The sequence below is a fragment of the Mirounga leonina genome, unplaced genomic scaffold (assembly GCF_011800145.1).
Source record: "Mirounga leonina isolate KUSES-001 unplaced genomic scaffold, KU_Mleo_1.0 Mir_101595, whole genome shotgun sequence".
In the NCBI taxonomy this organism is placed as follows: Eukaryota; Metazoa; Chordata; class Mammalia; order Carnivora; family Phocidae; genus Mirounga; species Mirounga leonina.
This window is the reverse complement of record NW_023270158.1, coordinates 8,947,688-8,966,521: the sequence shown is the minus strand read 5'-3', so window position 1 is coordinate 8,966,521 and position 18,834 is coordinate 8,947,688. Positions and strand designations below refer to the sequence as shown.

Here is an 18,834-nt window from a genome sequence, read left to right as displayed (position 1 = left end):
GGTTCTGTTTCGTGTTCTTCTCTGTGGGGTCGACTGTGTCCTCGTGGCCGAGTATAGGCTTGATTACATGTGTGGTCTCTGGTTTCTGGGAGGGTTAGTACCTCCTATGCCCTTGCCATAACTGGCAGGTGCAGACAGCCTTTGAGAGGACTAGTGAGGGACGAATGGTCGTACATGGTCTAACGTCATTACAAATCTCCACTGTCGACACGTGTGCACTGGGTGGATTGACCGAGGGGCTTGTTGGGTAAAGGGACTCCTTGGCGACTCCCCTCTATCTCTTCCACTGAAGCCACCTTTAGATGTCCACAGTAAGATGGCCTGGAAACTACATTACAGTTGAAGGAGGAAGAAAGGCAGAGAGAATCATGGGGGGGATGGTGATGCTATCCGAATCACCTCTACAGCTTCTAAAAATAACGGATTGATCTTTCCCAAATCCCTCATCTGCAATGGAAAAATCCACTTTCTGCCTTCATTGACCGTCGCAGCCTTGGTGAGCATATCAGTGAGGGTCTACTTAGGAAAAGAGAAACCGCACTAGGAATGTAAGTGGAAGGGAGGCATTACAGGAACTTGTCACACAGGTGGCACAAGGCCCGAGAGCAAAAGGGGTAAGTCTCGGGAAGCCCCAGAAGAGTAGTAGCAGGAAGCAGTTCTCACCCCGGGCTGGGAGGACAAGAGCGGGAAGGAGTGTGCGGGGGTTGGTGCTTGGACCTCTGTGGTGCAGGTGCCCTGCTGCAGGGCCCGGGGGCCAATAAGGAGGCGGTGCAGTGGGTCCTGTGAAGGTCTAGGTGACATGGCCCCATGAGTGAGAGAGCGCCGACGGCTGGTCCTCTGGCACCTCTGACGGTGCAAGGGGAGGCTGCTGACAGAATGATGCTGACAGCAACTGGGAAAGAAGGGCGAAGTCCCTCTCCCCCTTTCCCACATTCCGCTTTCCTCTGGGAGACCCTCCATGTCCAGTGTCCCACCGGTGGAACTGGACGGGAGGCCGGCCAGCACGGGCACTGGGGCATTGTGGCTTGCAGAGTCCCCGCTCCAGGCTCACGGCAAGGTGGGGAGGTAGGTCGGTAGTAGGTAAAGGCCAGTCACGGTGATCGTCTGTCACCAACAGGAGCGGGTCTTTGTCCTTTCCTCTGCTCCGTGCTTTGCCTTCCATCCTTCTATCCTCTCTGTGAAGAACTCCCCAGCCTGGCCGGGCCCTTGCTTGGCCTCCCGGAAGGATGTTGCACAAAATGAAGTTAAGGAGGCTTTGGCCCCCGCTGCACGGCCTCAGTATTTTCTCTGCCCTGGCCTGTCTACAGGACCTGCTGCAGCCACACATGTTAGATTGAATGGAACAATAGACTTTTGATTTGACTTGAAAATATATCATTAATTTGAACAAGATCCAAGGATATTGAGGCCTGAGAGAGACAAGGAATTAAAAATGAACACATCAGAAGAGTTCAACCGAAGCAGTGGATGAATGCGTCTCCCTCATAATCCCTTAGAAAATACTTGGCTGTTTACAAGTCAAAACACTCTTATTCTGATGAATTTGAGGGATTTAATAAGATCTTAAAATCATCCTTGTTCACTTTTAAATGAACCAGCAAGCTGTAAGGTTCCCTTTGATCAGTGTATGCAAATTGATCTTCGAGGCTGATGCAGGTGACAATGGAATTTTCCAACCGCACAGCAATATATGCTTAATTATACATGGTATTGTTAGAGACGCCCATTTTTCATGGAGTTATGAAGGTTTCATAACTTTGGCAAAGTCATTTAATAAAAAGCAGTACTGAGATGGTAGCACTGATATTCTAAGTAACATCTCTAACCACCAGTGATTGTGCTTTATAGGGGTTTTAAGTCTGTGGTAAATAACTCCGTTTATGTCTAAGGGTATGTGCTTTATTAAAAACATTTCCTATTTTTCAGTAACAGTTTTTGATAAGATCAGCTGACTCAGTGGCTGATGTCCCCCTGTACCTTGCAGCAATTAGCATGCTTTACTTTAGGAAGTACTTGGGGAAGGAATGAAAGACGTCGAGAGAAAGTTTATAGGGAGAAGGAGAAATATTTGGGTTGGTTATTTGTTTAAATGGTTGTTTGTGAAGTGCTGGAGCTGATAAACACACACTTTTCTGTGTCCGCAGCTCACAGACTTTGATTTCATATCAAGCAATTAGAACCAACAGCTAGATGAGATCAATCCATGCTTTACTTTCATTTGTTAGGTTTATGCCCCGAGTTCCCTCAATCTATGGGATTTCTGAAATTTCTCCTCCTCTTTTCTTATTCCCTGTCCTGGGTACATATGTTTCTTCAGTCTTCTCTTGACTCCCCAAAGATTGTCACTTATCCGCTGAGCTGGCAAGCATCATGCTTTTTTTTTTTTTTTTTCCTTTTGATTATATTTTCTGAGAAAGATGGAAACAGTGGTGGCATATGGTTTTGGGTCAGGTTATTTCTCCATCGGCTTTAAATTGTCTCAGTACCACAGATTTCCTTGTAGATAAATTAGGCACTTCTGAAAACAGGATGAGGTCTTTGAGACCTACAGCTATGCTTAATTATAATACCTTATATTTGCATAATGTTCTAAAGTGCATTGTCTCCTAAAAAGACTCTTACCTCATTATATTTTAATTATATTGTTCACAGGTCTGTCACTCTTAATAGAAAGTGAGCTCCTGGATGGCCAGAAATATATGTATTTCTCATCTGGCAGGCCCAGTGCCGGGCATATAATTAGTGCTTTAATAACCATTTGTTGAATATGCGATAAATCTTGCACTAGTTTTACTCACAACGTTATCAGGAGAATTAGAGGAATCTTTAGATGGAAAAACCCTGATCGCTGAGCCTGGTACAAAGAGGGCTCTCAGGAAATGTCTTTGAATTAAGTAACAACTTTGTGATGCAAACAGGACACTTAAAGGATGGAGCCCTGGAACGCGGATCTTCAGCTTCTTAAAGGCAGGCTTTTTCCCTCCTACCCAAGGATTCTCCACACGGACCCATTGCCAAAAGAGCCGAGAAGGGCTATTGGACTGGTTCTCTAAATAAATTCAGTTATTTACTTGAATGTATCTGTCAGAGGAGACCATCTTAATAATGCATGGCAAGACACGGGGAGCAGTGGTGAAAGAAGTTCAAAATAATAAATAATCCCTCAAAGCACTTATTCCTCCCAGAAATGCAAAATGCCACAAGGAGTAGCAGACTTATCTTCATTATTAAATTTTGGTTACAGTTGTAACAGGCTGCAGTGGAGTTCATGGGGGTGGGAGTTTAATCTTCAGGTTTTGAGTGTAAGCTCCAGGAGGCCAGCTTCTGTGAAATCAGCACAGTATCCCCAGTGCCTGGCACAGTGCCTGGAATATGGTAGGTGCTGTTGTAGACTGCGTTAATGGGCCCAATCTCCATTCCTCCTGTATCCACATCCTTTGCCATCTGACTTTGCAGTCTGTCCCATTAAAGAGGCAGAATCTATTTTTCTGCCCTTTGGCTTTGAGTTTGGCTATATGGCTTGCTTTGGCCAATGGAATATTAAGTGGCCAAAGGCTTGGAGGGCAGACCAAATGCTTGGAAAACACTTGAAAATGAGGCTTATCTTATACCTCTGCTATTGCCATGAGAGGTACCTGCCTAGGCTCCCTCTCCAGCCCCAGGAAGAAGATGAGAAACATATGGAGCAGAGCTGTACCCCCCACAGCTAAGCCCTGGCCAAATAAGTCAGCCCGCAGCGGAGACCCGCAGAGGTGCCCCTGGGACCCAGCCTGAGTCATCTGCCCTTCAACTAACACACAGATTTGGGAGAGCAGAGCCACGGTTGTTTAAAGCCATTTAATTTGACGTGGTTTTTGTAGTATTTTTGTGGCAATGACTAACTGATTCAGATGCTTAATGATTACTTGCAAAAGAATGAAGGCATAAAAGGCATTGCATGGCCAACTGTTCTTAGGTGCCTATTTCTTTTTCTAGCATCACTTTTCTGAAGAAGCTATCAGGCAAGGAAACCTGGAAGAAGATACCTGGAGCCCTTAGGAGACTCAGGTTTTAACAGTGGCTCGATCAAACTTCAGTGGATTCAGTGAGACGGATCTATAAAGTGAGGATAATTGTACCAAATACATACCCTGGTAATTTCACAGGAAGCGTGTGAAGATGAAAAGCACTGGTGGACTTTTCAAAAGCTCAATGTCCTCTGCTAACGTTATTATCAGGTTCTACTATAATGACCAATAGATCTGACCTCATCAGACAATGCGATATTTCACAAAAGCCTATTTTTTTCAGGACATCTCAGTTTCTGTGTGTAAATGCCATTACATTTATTTTTATCTTTCTGTAGCATTCATCAACATAGGTTTTTTTTAAATTTTATTTTATTATGTTATGTTAGTCACCATACAATACTTCATTAGTTTTTGATGTGGTGATCCACGATAAATTGTTTTCATATAACACCCAGTGCTCCATGCAGTACGTGCCCTCCTTAATACCCATCACTGGGCTAACCCATCCCCCCACCCCCTCCCCTCTAAAACCCTCAGTTTGTTTCTCAGAGTCCATGGTCTCTCATGGTTCATCTCTCCCTCCGATTTCCCCCCCTTCATTTTCCCCTTCCTTCTCCTAATGTCCTCCATGCTATTCCTTATGTTCCACAAATAAGTGAAACCATATGATAATTGACTTTCTCTGCTTGACTTATTTCACTTAGCATAATGTCCTCCAGTCCCATCCATGTTGATGCAAAAGTTGGGTATTCATCCTTTCTGATGGCTGAGTAATATTCCATTGTATATATGGACCACATCTTCTTTATCCATTCGTCTGTTGAAGGGCATCTTGGCTCTTTCCACAGTTTGGCTATTGTGGACATTGCTGCTACGAACATTGGGGTGCATATGGCCCTTCTTTTCACTACCTCTGTGTCTTTGGGGTAAATACCCAGTAGTGCAATTGCTGGGTTATAGGGTAGCTCTATTTTTAATTTTTTGAGGAACCTCCACACTGTTTTCCAAAGTGGCTGTACCAACTTGCATTCCCACCAAAAGTGTAAGAGGGTTCCCCTTTCTCCACAACCTCTTCAACATTTGTTGTTTCTTGCCCTGTCCATTTTTGCCATTCTAACTGGTGTAAGGTGGTATCTCAATGTGGTTTTGATTTGAATTTCCCTGATGGCTAATGATGATGAACATTTTTTCATGGGTCTGTTAGCCATTTATATGTCTTCTTTGGAGAAGTGTCTGTTCATGTCTTCTGCCCATTTTTTGACTTGATTATTTGTTTATTGGGTGTTGAGTTTGAGAAGTTCTTTATAGATCTTGGATACCAGCCCTATATCTGTAGTGTCATTTGCAAATATCTTCTCCCATTCTGTGGGTTGCCTCTTTATTTTGTTGACTGTTTCCTTTGCTGTGCAGAAGCTTTTTATCTTGATGAAGTCCCAAAAGTTCGTTTTTGCTTTTGTTTCACTAGCTTTTGGAGATGTATCTTAAAAGAAATTGCTGTGGCCAATGTCAAAGAGGTTATTGCCTATGTTCTCCTCTAGGATTTTGATGGATTCCTGTCTCACATTGAGGTCTTTCATCCATTTTGAGTTTATCTTTGTGTATGGTGTTAGAGAATGGTCGAGTTTCATTCTTCTGCATGTGGCTGTCCAATTTTCCCAGCACCATTTATTGAAGAGACTGTCTTTTTTCCATTGCATATTTTTTCCTGCTTTGTCGAAGTATATTTGACCATAGAGTTGAGGGTCCATAACTGGGCTCTCTATTCTGTTCCACTGGTCTATATGTCTGTTTTTGTGCCAGTACCATGCTGCCTTGGTGATCACTGCTTTGTAATATAGCTTGAAATCGGGCAATGTGATGCCCCCAGCTTTGTTTTTCTTTTTCAACATTTCCTTGGTGATTCGGGGTCTTTTCTGATTCCATACAAATTTTAGGATTGTTTATTCCAGCACTTTGAAAAATGTCATTGGAATTTTGATCAGGATGGCATTGAAGGTATAGTTTGCTCTGGGTAGCATAGCCATTTTAACAATGTTTATTCTTTGGATCCATGAGCATGGAATGTTTTTCCATCTTTTTGTGTCTTCTTCAATTTCTTTCATGAGTGTTCTGTAGTTCCTAAGATTTTTTTATTTATTTGCCAGGGAGAGAGAGAGCAAGTGAGCGAGAGAGCGTGAGAGTACAAGCAGGGGGAGTGGCAGGCAGAGGGAGAAGCAGGCTCCCCGCTGAGCAAGGATCCTGATGCAGGACTCGATCCTAGGATCCTGGGATCATGATCCGAGCTGAAAGCAGACACTTAGCCAACTGAGCCACCCAGGCGTCCCTTTATCAACATAGGTTTTTGATAGAATCATTACTGCCTCTTAAAGACTCAGGACTGTCATTATGAGCAGCAATAGTTTGTTACTTCATCAACTCAACTGTAAGATAAGGAGGAGTCAAGCTGACCTCTGGTGACCTCCAGTATCCTTTCTGCTTCTCATATTGGTCCTTTATTGTGCTGCCATGAAGCGATATCTTTAGCTGCTATGGAAAGTTGGAGGACTCACAGGGTCCATTCACAGAATGTCCCCCCACCCAGCTCCTTCGCCTGAATGCTTCCCCCTGCAGTGTTGGTCTTGTGTTCCTCACCCCGGTAGATGTTCTTTAGCTAAGGTGGATGTGTTCTGTATCTAATCCAGCACTGTCTTTCACACACATGGTCATCTGGAGGAGACCAGCAGTCTCTCCACATATTTATAATATTATTAAGTTCATAGCTTTTGGGTGCATCTTTGCTGCACAAAAGTCCCTTAACTTGGGGGTCCCCTTGGTTACAACTGGTTGAGGCTGCTGCAAGTTGGACCTCTGGTTAGGTGAGGTTTTTCCTGAATTGTTGGCCTCCCATCCACAGCTGTGCTTTAGTGTAGTCTTGAGCGTGGACCCAAATCATTCATCTCCCTTCACTCCATGTTGCTTTATATGCTTTGTAGGGGAAAGAGAGCCAACTTTGCAGACACCTAGTTTGCGTCCTCTCTGCTTATCTCCTATTCTGCCTTCAGGTGGAGAGCACTATTTTTCATTTCATCTCATGAGGATAAACCTGGACATACTGATCTTGGTTGAGCCCTTTCTGATCTGTGCTCCAACTAAAGTTCTCCCACATGGGTTATGTCTCACAGCAGAGTGGAAAGAATACAAATGCAGAGTCAGATAGATGTGTACTCCTATATTGGCTTTGCCATGTGTGAGCTGTTCCACTTTACCAGCTGTGCAATGAAAAATCTCCAAGTTGTAGTTTTCCCATCGATAGAATGGGGTTAATCCTAGTTCTTACTTTATTGTCCTGTTTTGAGGTTTAAATGAGGTATATGTAAGGAAATATATCATAGTGACTGGCAGATGTAAGAATTTAATTAATGTTATCATTAATCTTATTAATATGTATTCATTGTAGAAATTTGTAAGATATACAGCAGTACAAAGAAAAATTTGAAAAAGAACGCCACACTTACAGAACTATATATATAGTGTGTGTGTGTGTGTGTGTGTGTGTATGGGAGGGATGTGTTTGTCTAGAACTATTTGAACTATATATATAGTGTGTGTGTGTGTGTGTGTGTGTGTGTATGGGAGGAATGTGTTTGTCTAGAACTATTCGAACTATATATATAGTGTGTGTGTGTGTGTGTGAGGGGTGTGTTTGTCTAGCCCATTCTATGCTGCTCTACAAAATGGTTATTTCCCAAAGCAATTTCTGATTAGAATCTCAAATTGTGGATCTCATTTGGGGTTTCCCAGAACTGATTTTGGAGCAAAGTTTTAGCACTTTTTTTTTTTAGCAAATATCTTCCCAAGGGATTAAAGGGAGGAGAGTTCATAGTCAAATTACATGCAGCAATTAAAAGCTTCATTTCTTCCTAATAATTTGGGCCAATTCAGTGATATTTTCTAAGCATGTGCTAGGTGGATTACACATAGACGTTTCTATGTTTATCCTAGATAAAGCATCATGAGTGAAAATGCTCTAGATTTTGCATTCTGCAGGGCTGTATGTCCAAAGGTCAGCAATTTTTCTGGATGGATGGCAGGAATGATCTGTACAGAATAGTTACGTTTTTCGACAAGGGACTGCTATCTTTCCCTTGGAGGTAACCCACAGATTAGGCAGCCAGAAATCACATTCAGTGCTCCAAAATGTCAAAGCTTCAGTTGACAAATCATTTCAGAGTCATAGTGTGAAGTGCAAAGTAGGCTTTTTCCTGGAATTTTGACTAGAACTCACATCTGAGAACAAAAGGCACCGAGTCCTCTGAATTTTAAGTTCACAGAATTACCAATCCATATGAGCAGCCACCTCTTCCAGTCTGCCTGCTGAGAGGCTCCATTTCAGCAGAGCAGGCACCGATGCCCGCCTCTCTTTGCTTACTTGCCCTCCATCAGGCAAAATGTGGCTATAGGATGGGAGGCCATCTTTGTGGGGGGCAAATAGAGATTCATGCAGTGGCAACCACCGCCCCCCACCCTGCCATGGAACATTTAATTTGTCTGTTCCTTCTACAAGAGTGAGGGTAGCAGAACTGCCACAACCTCCCCATTCTAATTCTGAGAGTAAGATCATCTCCTCTACCAAGATGTCTGAGCCCCTGAGCCAGCAGAGGGCTTGCTGCATCCCGTCCTCCTGGGATGATGATTCTGGGGCACAGGGTAATGGCAGGGAGAAGTCAGAACTGAGAGGCAGAGTGCCAGGCGTAGCCAGCCTTTCCCCTCTTTGGCATGGCAAGAGTGTGGGACTTGGATGTGCCTGGGTGGATGCCATGGAAGGTGGCGAGAACATCAACTCTCTTGTTTGTGCGCCCCCACCCCCTCCAGAGGGCTGTCACCTCAGTGAAGGGGTCCCATGAGCAAGTCACTACGGGGAGGACCGCAGCACGGGTGAGAAAGAGAGCCAACCTCAGATGGATCTTCCACTCTAGGGCACTGTTCAGGGGAGACCTCCCATGGGGTCCTCTGAAGAACCAATGTGCTTTCTCTTTTCAGAGAGCCAGCATTTTAAATTCCTGCCTCACAGAGGGAACTCAGGGTAGTCAGGGTTATACAGCATAACAGTGACACCAATAGAAAGTGATGGTGACCTTACCTCACCACAAAAGGGAACTGTAATTATAACCGACAAGGCAGAGGGAAGGCATGAAAAGAATTCTTCCTTCTCTTCTCCCTCCACCCCACTACGTCATCCCTCAGGAGGGAAGAAGGCAGTGTGTGAGAGAGCAGTTCCCCTCACTTTGTTCTGACCCCCCTCCCCCAAATCCAAGTCTCCGGAGCCACTAATCGGATTGGATGGGAGGAAGACTGAATCAAATATGAGATTGGAATTTTAAAATAGGGAAGGCTAAGTTTTAGACTGTCTTAATAGTAGATTAATATTAAATATTAAATTAAATGTATAAAATTATATAAAAAGATAACATAACATACTATATTTAAAATACAAAAAAATAGAACGGACTATCACAGTGATTTATTTCCTGACTTGCAACATTCATCAAGCATTTTATCAAATGTCTGCCCTGTTAGGTATTGAGCAAAAATGTTAGGGATTCCAGAATGAATAAATGAATAATGAAAAATAGAAATAAATGAATAAAACAGGTGGATGCGGATCAGTTATAGCAGAGATTGCTGGCTGTTTACCAAATTATTTTTCCATTTCTTCTAGAGCACACAGCTCGATTACATTTCCCAGCTTCCCTTGCAGTCAAGTTTGGTCATGTGACTAGTTTTCACCCATGGAGTGTGAGTAGAAGATACTTGTTACTTCCTCCCTTAGGCAACTCCAACATACTCTCTTTCCTCGTCAGCTGGGTGCAGATAACTACAAAGCCCTGGGGATTGCAGAGCCACAGATAAAAGGAGTCTGAATTTCTGAATTTCCATGTGGGGGAGAAGCCACCAACTGACCAGGAAACATACTTTGGACTATTCTGTGAGGAAGAAGTAAATTCCTATTGTGTTTGAACCATGATGTGTCTGGGGGACTATTTATGACAGCAGTTTATCCTACCCTAGTTCAAATACCACTGCAATAGGACTTTTCCCTTTACTAATCAGAATTTTGTTTCTTTTTTGATTTGTGGATCACACTTGTGTTGATTTCTTTTTCTCTTTTCGACCTTTCTTTTTGTGGCTGGGAATAAAGTTACTGTGGGATTCTGTGGAAATATTATAACAGAAAACAATTGTATTTAAGTGAAATTATTAGAATCGGGTTCTAATCCTTTTTTGCTCTAGCCAAACTTTCTCAAGGCAAGATAGTGTTATTGGTAACTAGAAATCTCCATGATTAGGAACAGAGACCACTGTAGAACCAAGACTGACCCTGACAGGGCTGTCTAATCATGGGTCCTGGGTTTGAGGGCCAGCACCTCTCCCTGTTCTTTCTTTTTGTGCTAAGAAAGCCCTGGAAGTATGTTCCCCTGGTCTCAGGAGAGAAAACCTTTGTGGAATAAAGTGGGAGGAAATGGGGAGAAAGTTACTTTGCCCAGGAAGGAAGTCTCCAGCAATTGAGCAATAATCTTAAGGAGCTTGAAGGAAGTTCATCTGTGTTTAAAGATTTTCATCCAGGCCTCCCTGATAATAAAATGAACGTAAACAAAGCAGATGAGAATTTTTCAGTTGGAGAATGGATAATTTTTAAAGATAGGAACTTTGAAATTGAGCCGCTAAATAATGATGTGTGTATGTGTACACACACATATGTGTGAGGTCCATACATTCTGTTGATTGTTGCTTGACCTATTATGTAAAGATTCACTCTGGGTGATAGTTAGTGTGAGTCCGTATAGAATTTTTAAAGAACCCAAAAAGACCTGCTGGGAAAATTTGTACTATGCTAAAATATATTTCATGAGAGAAGTTCTCAAGAGGAAACTGCAAAAGAAATTAGAATACCCAAAGACTTTAAGAGAAAGGCAATTTCATAAATAGAGATACTGCACAATCTTTTCCTCTTGGCTCCTTAGTTCCGATTGGCATTTCCCTTTGCTTTCCCACTCTGTCAGTGATTTATTTGAGGCTGAGGGCAGATGCTGGGATGATTTGTGAGGCTACCTAATGCCACGGTGATAGGGATCAATGGTTTGCTCTAAAAAGTAGTAAAATGCATCATCTCTATTGAACAAACGATATTTCTAAAAATATTTTTCTAAGCATAGGAGTAAAACTTGAGATTTACTGTCAGGAAAGAAATATTAGAAAGTTAATGCATCTGCCTCATGACACGATTGGCATTTCTCTCCATCAAACTTTATCTGTCATCCCCAATGAAAGGAAGCAGGTGCTTCAAAAAATGTTCATTTCTAAACAGTCTTCTTTGGAGGGGAGAGAATTCTGTTGGAGACGATGCATTTTGCTGTATCGCTTCTTTCCGGTATGAAGTTTAGGACAAGAGACAACTAAGACCAAAGTGAACCCAAAGCAATTCTGATATGTAATGATGTAGTAAAGCTAAATGGCTCAGAGAAGTGCTTTATGGTTAATTATTTTTTACTTTTTCTCTACTTACAAAATGAGTTTTATGCTCAATGCAAAAACAAAACAAAACAAAAACAAAAACAAAAAAACCCAAAAAACCTTGGAAAACCCAAATGAACATGTCAGAAAGCAATCACACCACCCAAAGATAGCCTTCTCGTCTGTATTCATGTAATCATTTTTCTATAGTTCTGCTTTATTTAAAACATTTGCAGGCCATGGACTTCACAACAGAGGCCAGAAACCTGGAAACTTGATACTACTGGACAAGAGAATGGGGCATATTGAAAATGATAAGAGAAACAAGGCCTTCGAAGAAGGAAACTGTAGAAATGCGGTGAGCATATTTTTAGAAAAATATTGCAAGTTAAATTTTTGATGGAGATAATTGATGCTTTTGCTCTTCTGGTAAAATACATCCATATTTTATGAATAAAATTATAATGCATACTAACTATTGCATATAATTACTGAGTAGGGCTGTGGTAGTCCAGGAAACATTACAAAGTTAGGAAATTACAATTTTACAAATGCCACACATGGAAAACAGAAAGAAATGGATTATGTAGAATATTACCAAGTATTATAACTTGATAATGGACGTGAAAGCTTTTTGTCAACTCTGATGTGTGCTGCAGATGCTGGTATTATTACTGTTCATTGCTATTATTCTTACTAAATATATGGAGAGGTAGGAAGTCTGTAGGAAAAACTGAAATTGCATAGAATTTCCTGATTCGGAGGAAGATCTAATGGCTTGAATATATAGTGTTAGCCAGCAATAATATTTGAAGGGTGACGGTCATACGGAAGAGTGATTCAGTTGGATCCTATGAACCCCAAGGAGTTCAGGATAAAGACTTCGGACAGTTTCCTTGATTAAAGAAAATCACTTGGGGTGCCTGGGTGGCTCAGTCGGTTAAGGTTCTGACTCTTGATTTCTGCTCAGGTCATGATCTCAGGGTTGTGGGGTCGAGCCCTGCATCAGGCTCTGCACTGGGCGTTGAGCCTGCTTGAGATTCTCTATCTCTCTCCCTCTTCCTCTGCCCTTCCCCCCCCCCCGAAAACATCACTTTAGAAAAATAAATTAACTTAAATGATAACTACATAGCATCCTACCTTTATGAGAAAATTTTCCTTAAACTTCAGAATAAATGCAGGCATTTTTTTTTTTTAAGATTTTATTTATTTATTTGACAGAGAGAGACACAGCGAGAGAGGGAACACAAGCAGGGGGAGTGGGAGAGGGAGAAGCAGGCTTCCTGAGGAGCAGGGATCCCGATGTGGGGCTCGATCCCAGGACCCTGGGATCATGACCTGAGCCAAAGGCAGACGCTTAATGACTGAGCCACCCAGGCGCCCCAAGTGCAGACATTTTATTTCACTGTTGATGTCCTTCTGTGAGAGCCTGGGGAAGGCTTTGGGACTGGATTGAGTTGTTTCCCTTTTTGGAAAAATTTTGTTCTCTCCATGCTGAGCATTTTCCCAAGTCACCCTTTTAAAATATTTCTTTCATGTGTTAGTCAGACACATTTCCAGCACCTGAAAAGCAAATACACTATGTTTATGTCATCTGAGAAGCCGCAAGCTTTCTGCTCATCACCCACTGATGTAAAAACTACATTATTTGTAACAATCCCAATGGCTGAGATTGTAAAATGCTGAATTGTTTTCTTTTTGAAAATTTAACATGATTATTATCACAGGGTCTTTATTTTATTCCTCTGTGTAAATCAGGGTAGGATAAGTGTCATAACAAACTATTCAAAAAATCTCCATGGTTTAATACAATGAGAGTTTATTTTTCACTGATGTCACATTCCAACTCAGGTAGGGGATGTGGGTGACTCTGTTCCACTCAAACATTCAGGGACTCAGTCCCTTTCCATCATGTGGTATAGATCACTTCCACCCACATTTTTGTTAGCTAGAACTCAGTGATAGGGCCCCTCCTGTCTGTAATCTAGCTATATGCCCAGGAGGAAGAGAAATGATGTATTGTGAATGCATAGAAGTCTTTGTAGCACCTCAAAAAATTGTAATAATATGCAATAAAAAGTCTAAGATCTAGATTACTTCTAAAAATAAAAAGTCAACATTAAAATCAGAAGAATGGTTATATGGTAAGAATTTTGGCTTTGAGGTGTCCCCCCAGTATACACCTGTGTATCTCAAGCTGGGTTTAGGGAGACTCTCTTAGTTGGTGGGCTGTTGGAGATTTGACTCATAATCGGATATCATTAAAGGACAGGCTATGGGGCAGTGATATCTGGCCTGGGTTCCCAACCCCTGAAAATTCTCAAAATGGATCCATGAATCCATATGAAAAAATTCATTTTCTTTTTTCTTAAAGATTTTATTTACTTATTTGAGAGAGAGAGAGAGAACGAGCCAGGGGGAGGGGCAGAGGGAGAGGGAGAATCAGGCTCCCCACTGAGCAGGGACTCCAACATGGGGCTCGATCCCAGGACCCCAAAATCATGACCTGAGCCAAAGGCAGACACTTAACCGACTGAGCCACCCAGGCACCTCATCAAAAACTCATTTTCTAAATCAACCAGTGAACCAGGGCAGGGGACATTATGTAATGCTCCAAAGTGCTTTGCTGTTCTTCACTCCTGGTACAATTCTAAGAATTGAGTTGTATTTCTTGGAGCCTGTTTGAGGGCTTATAGTAAACTGCGGGGTGTCCAGGGAAGAGTGACTAGGAGAGTGAGGGCATTTCAAATGACATTATTCCTTCAACACCGTTGAGGGCCTACCATGTGCCATTCACTATGGTGCTAGAGATAGGAGGAGAACAAAAGAACCAGTGTTTCTGCCTTCATGGAACTTAGTAATGGTGATAATGAACAAGAAAACAAATGTATAAGCATGTTAAGTTTAACTAGTGTATATTCCTGAAGAAAATAAAGTGACGTGCTAGGGAGTGTCTAGTAGGGATGGAACGTCATTAGAGTAAGTCAGGGAAGGTCTTTCTGAGGAGGTGGGATATTTTAGTGGAGATCTGAATGGTGAGAAGGATCCAGCCTTGTGGGGAAGAACATTCCAGTAAAAACCCCAAGATGGGAAGGACTTTGGTGTGTTCAAGTAACAAAAAGGCCAGTGTGGCTTAAGCGCCTGAGTAGAGCAGGAGTTGGGGAGGGGGTTGGCAAAGAGGGGAAGAGATAGGGAGTGTCCAGGTCATGGTGTTTGGATTTTGCTCTCAGAGCCGTGAGAAGCCCGTAGAGAGTTTTAAGGAGGAAAATGACATGGCCAGGTTACCATAATTAAAATGGCATCTTGGCCGCTGTGTGGGGCATGGAATGTAGGGATGCAGGGGTGGAGCCAGAGAGACCAGGGCTGGGCTGCTGGCCACCAGGGGAAGGATGCTGCTGCTTGTAGAAACTGGCCGGGGTAAGACTGTCAAAAAGGGTGATGGATCTTTGATGGAGGTTGGATACCCTAGGAGGGTGTTGTTAGAGAAGAGGAATCCAGATTACTCCTAGGTTTTTGGTATGAACTGCTGGGAGTAAGTCTTTGCGGAATGCTGAGGGAAGATTTAAGTGTTGGATATGGGTTGATCCAGGTGAGCTTTCCGGTTCTTTAAAACTTAAAGGCCAGTGATTTTAATGCGGGACAAAACAGGAGCTGGGTGGGGTGCCGGCCCAGGGGATGGGGGTGTGGTGATCTTGCTCCGGGAGGCTCTGTGCCACGAAGCCTTAAGCACAGGCTCCCGCAGGTACCGTGGGCTCTGCAGCTACAGCCTTGGTCTTTGGGAGGTGGTGTTATCTGCTATGTTAGAATAGAAAGCCGTCATTTTGTAGATTGTAACACTCCTTCCACCCTACCCTCCCTTCCTGAGTCATAAGGCTAACTGCCATTCTTTTTCCTTAGTTAAAAAAAGATTAATCTTATTATGAGAAGTTACATTCTGGCTAAAATACATTCTCAGCTTCCCTTCTAACTAGGGGTGGCCAATGACACATAGGCCAAACATGCTGGATGGGACTTATGGGAAGACAGTGTAAGAGGCTCAGGTCTGCTTGGAACACAGGTGTGATGGTTGGCTATAAAGCAACTGCTTTGGCCTGAAGCCTGCTTGAAAAGGGCAGCCAGGGGCGCCTGGATGGCTCAGTTGGTTAAGCGTCTGCCTTTGGCTCAGGTCATGATCCCAGGGTCCTGGGATCGAGCCCCGCATCGGGCTCCCTGCTCAGCGGGAAGCCTGCTTCTCCCTCTCCCACTCCCCCTGCTTGTGTTCCCTCTCTCGCTTTGTCTCTCTCTGTCAAATAAATAAAATGCTACATGCTCTGTCCTCACTAAGTCCTTCCTTAACCACCCTATTTAAAAATACATCCCCCACCTGTACTCCTCATTCCTCACTTCCTGCTTTATTTTTCTCCAAGTCACTTATCAGTGTCTAACATACCATATGATTTCTGTGTTTTTTTTTTTAAAGATTTTATTTATTTATTTGAGAGAGAGAGAATGAGAGACAGAGAGCATGAGAGGGAAGAGGGCAGAGGGAGAAGCAGACCCCCCGCCGAGCAGGGAGCCCGATGTGGGACTCGATCCCGGGACTCCAGGATCATGACCTGAGCCGAAGGCAGTCGCTTAACCAACTGAGCCACCCAGGCGCCCCTGATTTCTGTGTTTTATCTGTTGTGTATCTCTTGCACTTCTCCCCACAATTCTAAGGTAAGCTCTGTGAGGATTTTTGTCTGTTTCATTCCCTGCTGTATCCTCTGATCTTCTGATTCCTCCTAAACAATTCAGTTTGTAGAGGAGTGAACAGGGAAACCAATAGTGACTGATACTTCTATTCCTCCTTTAGCCTATATTCATTCTCTCTCTCTCTCTGTCACACACACACACACACACACACACACACTATACATGTACATTATTATTATAAGTTGGCTTCCATTCTCTTTGGCCTGTGTCTTACTGAATTAAAAACAGACCTTAGAAATAAAGGTCAAACACTAATTGGCAAGGAGGAGAAAGAACAAAGTTCCTAATATTCCCGTCTCTTGTCATGCTGGAGCTTTTTGTGTGATGTGAACTTGTTGGGAAGCAGTCCCCATTTTCCAGCACCAGGCACCAATGATGACCTTCTTGGATTGTCTTGGTCGAGGTCACATGAGAGGGGAGAAAGGCTCCATCTGGCATTCTCAGCCAGAAGGGAGCTGGCAGTAAGTGGCACTGAGATCTTGGGGGGAATGCATTAAGAAGCTTGTGAGGATCTCGCCGTTCACGTCACCTGTGCGTGGTTCCATGTTAGTTGGCCTAGATGCATTTGCAGTGTCCAGACTAACTCTGTTATTTTCTTGCCTCTATATGGCATGAAAAAACAAGAATGAAGATTTGCTCGATGATACAGGGGGCATCATAGAGATGACAGATGATCCCGGCCAGCACATTACATGTCCAGCTGTAGGGCAAGGAAGACCTGCTTTCCTGGTCTGGGCACATTTAAGGGCACATTTAAGGGGCTGCAGGGCCCTGGGCGGTCAGGTCACTGCAGAACTTCCCCTGTTTGTTAGTGAGACAAGATGGTCATCCAAAGGCAGGGTCTGGATCTAGTCTGGGGTCCAACGCCTCTCGTTCTGCCTCTACAGTCTTCATCCCTCCTTATGGAAATCTGCCGGCCTTCTCTTGCCAGTGTCTTTCCTGTTCCTTCCTGGGACTTAAGTTCTGCCATTGTAAATGGGAGATGAAAAGATCTGAGATCTGCTTGCTCCACAGCAGTTTGGGGCAAATGAATAAAACAGAAAGCTCAGATTAACCTCTTTCAATGATATATTGCTGCTTAACACAGTATCCTCAGATGCGGTGGCTTAAAGCAAAGCAGCCTACTATTTCTCATGGCCTACTGTGAGTATAAAATGAGATAATGTATGCATAGCCCCGCGCACGGTATCAGGCACAGAGCTGGAACTCAGTGATTGTTGTCCCTTATAATGTGGAGAATGACCTTGCCCATGAAAATATCCTGAGGCTATGCACCATTTTGAAATTGCATATTTGAGCCGCACAGGAGAACTTCAGGATTGCCCCTAAAATGTGTGGGGGCACCTGACCAATATTTTGTGTGTGGCCTCTATCTATGTAAGCAATTCAATAAAAAATATATTATAAAAATTCATGGATGCATGTGAGGTATAGCATTTTACTGATGAAGATTTACGGTAGTGGATGAGCAGAGATGTGCCGTTTACATATTTGTTTATTGTCAGGTCACTACACGTGAAGGTTCTTTGTTGTGTCCAGCCATCATCTCTTCTCGTTCAGATCCCGGTACCACGTAATTAGTGTTCTTTATTGTCAAGTGCACCATTCCTGGCTAATGTCACCTAGCACCCCTTGCTTGCTTCAGGAGAGAGAGATAGACTCACAATGCCATGGCTCTTTGGAACCTGTTTATATTGGAACAACCTAGATCTTCTTGCCCTACATTTCCCTGGAACCCTGTATTTAATGCTGGCTATTTCATTACCCGTGATACTGCCTCAGTCGTCACGCTGCCACGAAGACGGGCTGCCACGGATTTTCCCAGAGCTTGTTTCCCATGCTTTGTTGATGCTGGACAAAGTATGCAGGAGAGTGTGAATGGTAAGTCATTTTAGGGGTCCTGTTAAATTCACCTCTCAGAATTTTACAGTGTTCACGCACAAAGACACGTCTTCCAACCACGTGTCCTCTTGAACTCCTTAGGCCATAATTACTGCATTTCTGAATGTTGATCAGCGGCATACTGGGTGTCATAGGTGGTGGTGGGAAGTGTAAAATGTGCCCACTGCTACCCCTAGAAACCAGAGGTGGAGCGGGGATGGGTGAGTTCACACCCACACCCACACCTGTGGCCCAAACCTCTTTCTGCTTTACTTGTAAGTTTCCCTCTGCCCATGAATACACTTCTTGGCCAGAAAAAGAAAGGTTTGGTATCACTCATTCATAGCATTGACTTGGGATGCTACTAAAGCATAGTGAGAGGGTTGGGGGGTGGAATAGTTAAAGGAATTGAAGTGAAAGGAGGTGTGTTTTTAATCATCATTGGCTGTGTTAGCTATTTAAGAGGGGTACTGGTTTGTCCAGGGACTCTGGTGATAGCTTTCTAGAAGGGGTCTCCACTGCTGAGCATGCAGGAAGAAAACATTAGAATTTCAATCTATATTTACTTTTGGTTTTAAAAAAAGGAAAAAAAAGAGAAGAAACAAATTAAGCTTTTCTAATATTTAGTGTCGCCAGATAAAATACAGGATACCTACTTAAATTTGAGTTTCACATAAACAATTTTGAAGTGTAAGTATGCCCCATTGGCATAAAGTAG

The 18,834-nt window shown here is 43.1% G+C and overlaps 2 long non-coding RNA genes across 2 annotated transcripts in view; both read left to right on the top strand.

Annotated features, from left to right (window-relative positions):
• The window catches only part of LOC118007710, a 621,984-nt gene that overhangs the window by 294,222 nt on the left and 308,928 nt on the right, over positions 1-18,834 (top strand). The gene's annotated exons all lie outside the window — the stretch shown is intronic.
• On the top strand, positions 9,749-17,818 carry LOC118007714. Its single transcript, XR_004678465.1, has 3 exons — positions 9,749-9,975; positions 11,738-11,859; positions 17,741-17,818. It is a non-coding gene; the product is annotated as an uncharacterized LOC118007714 (long non-coding RNA).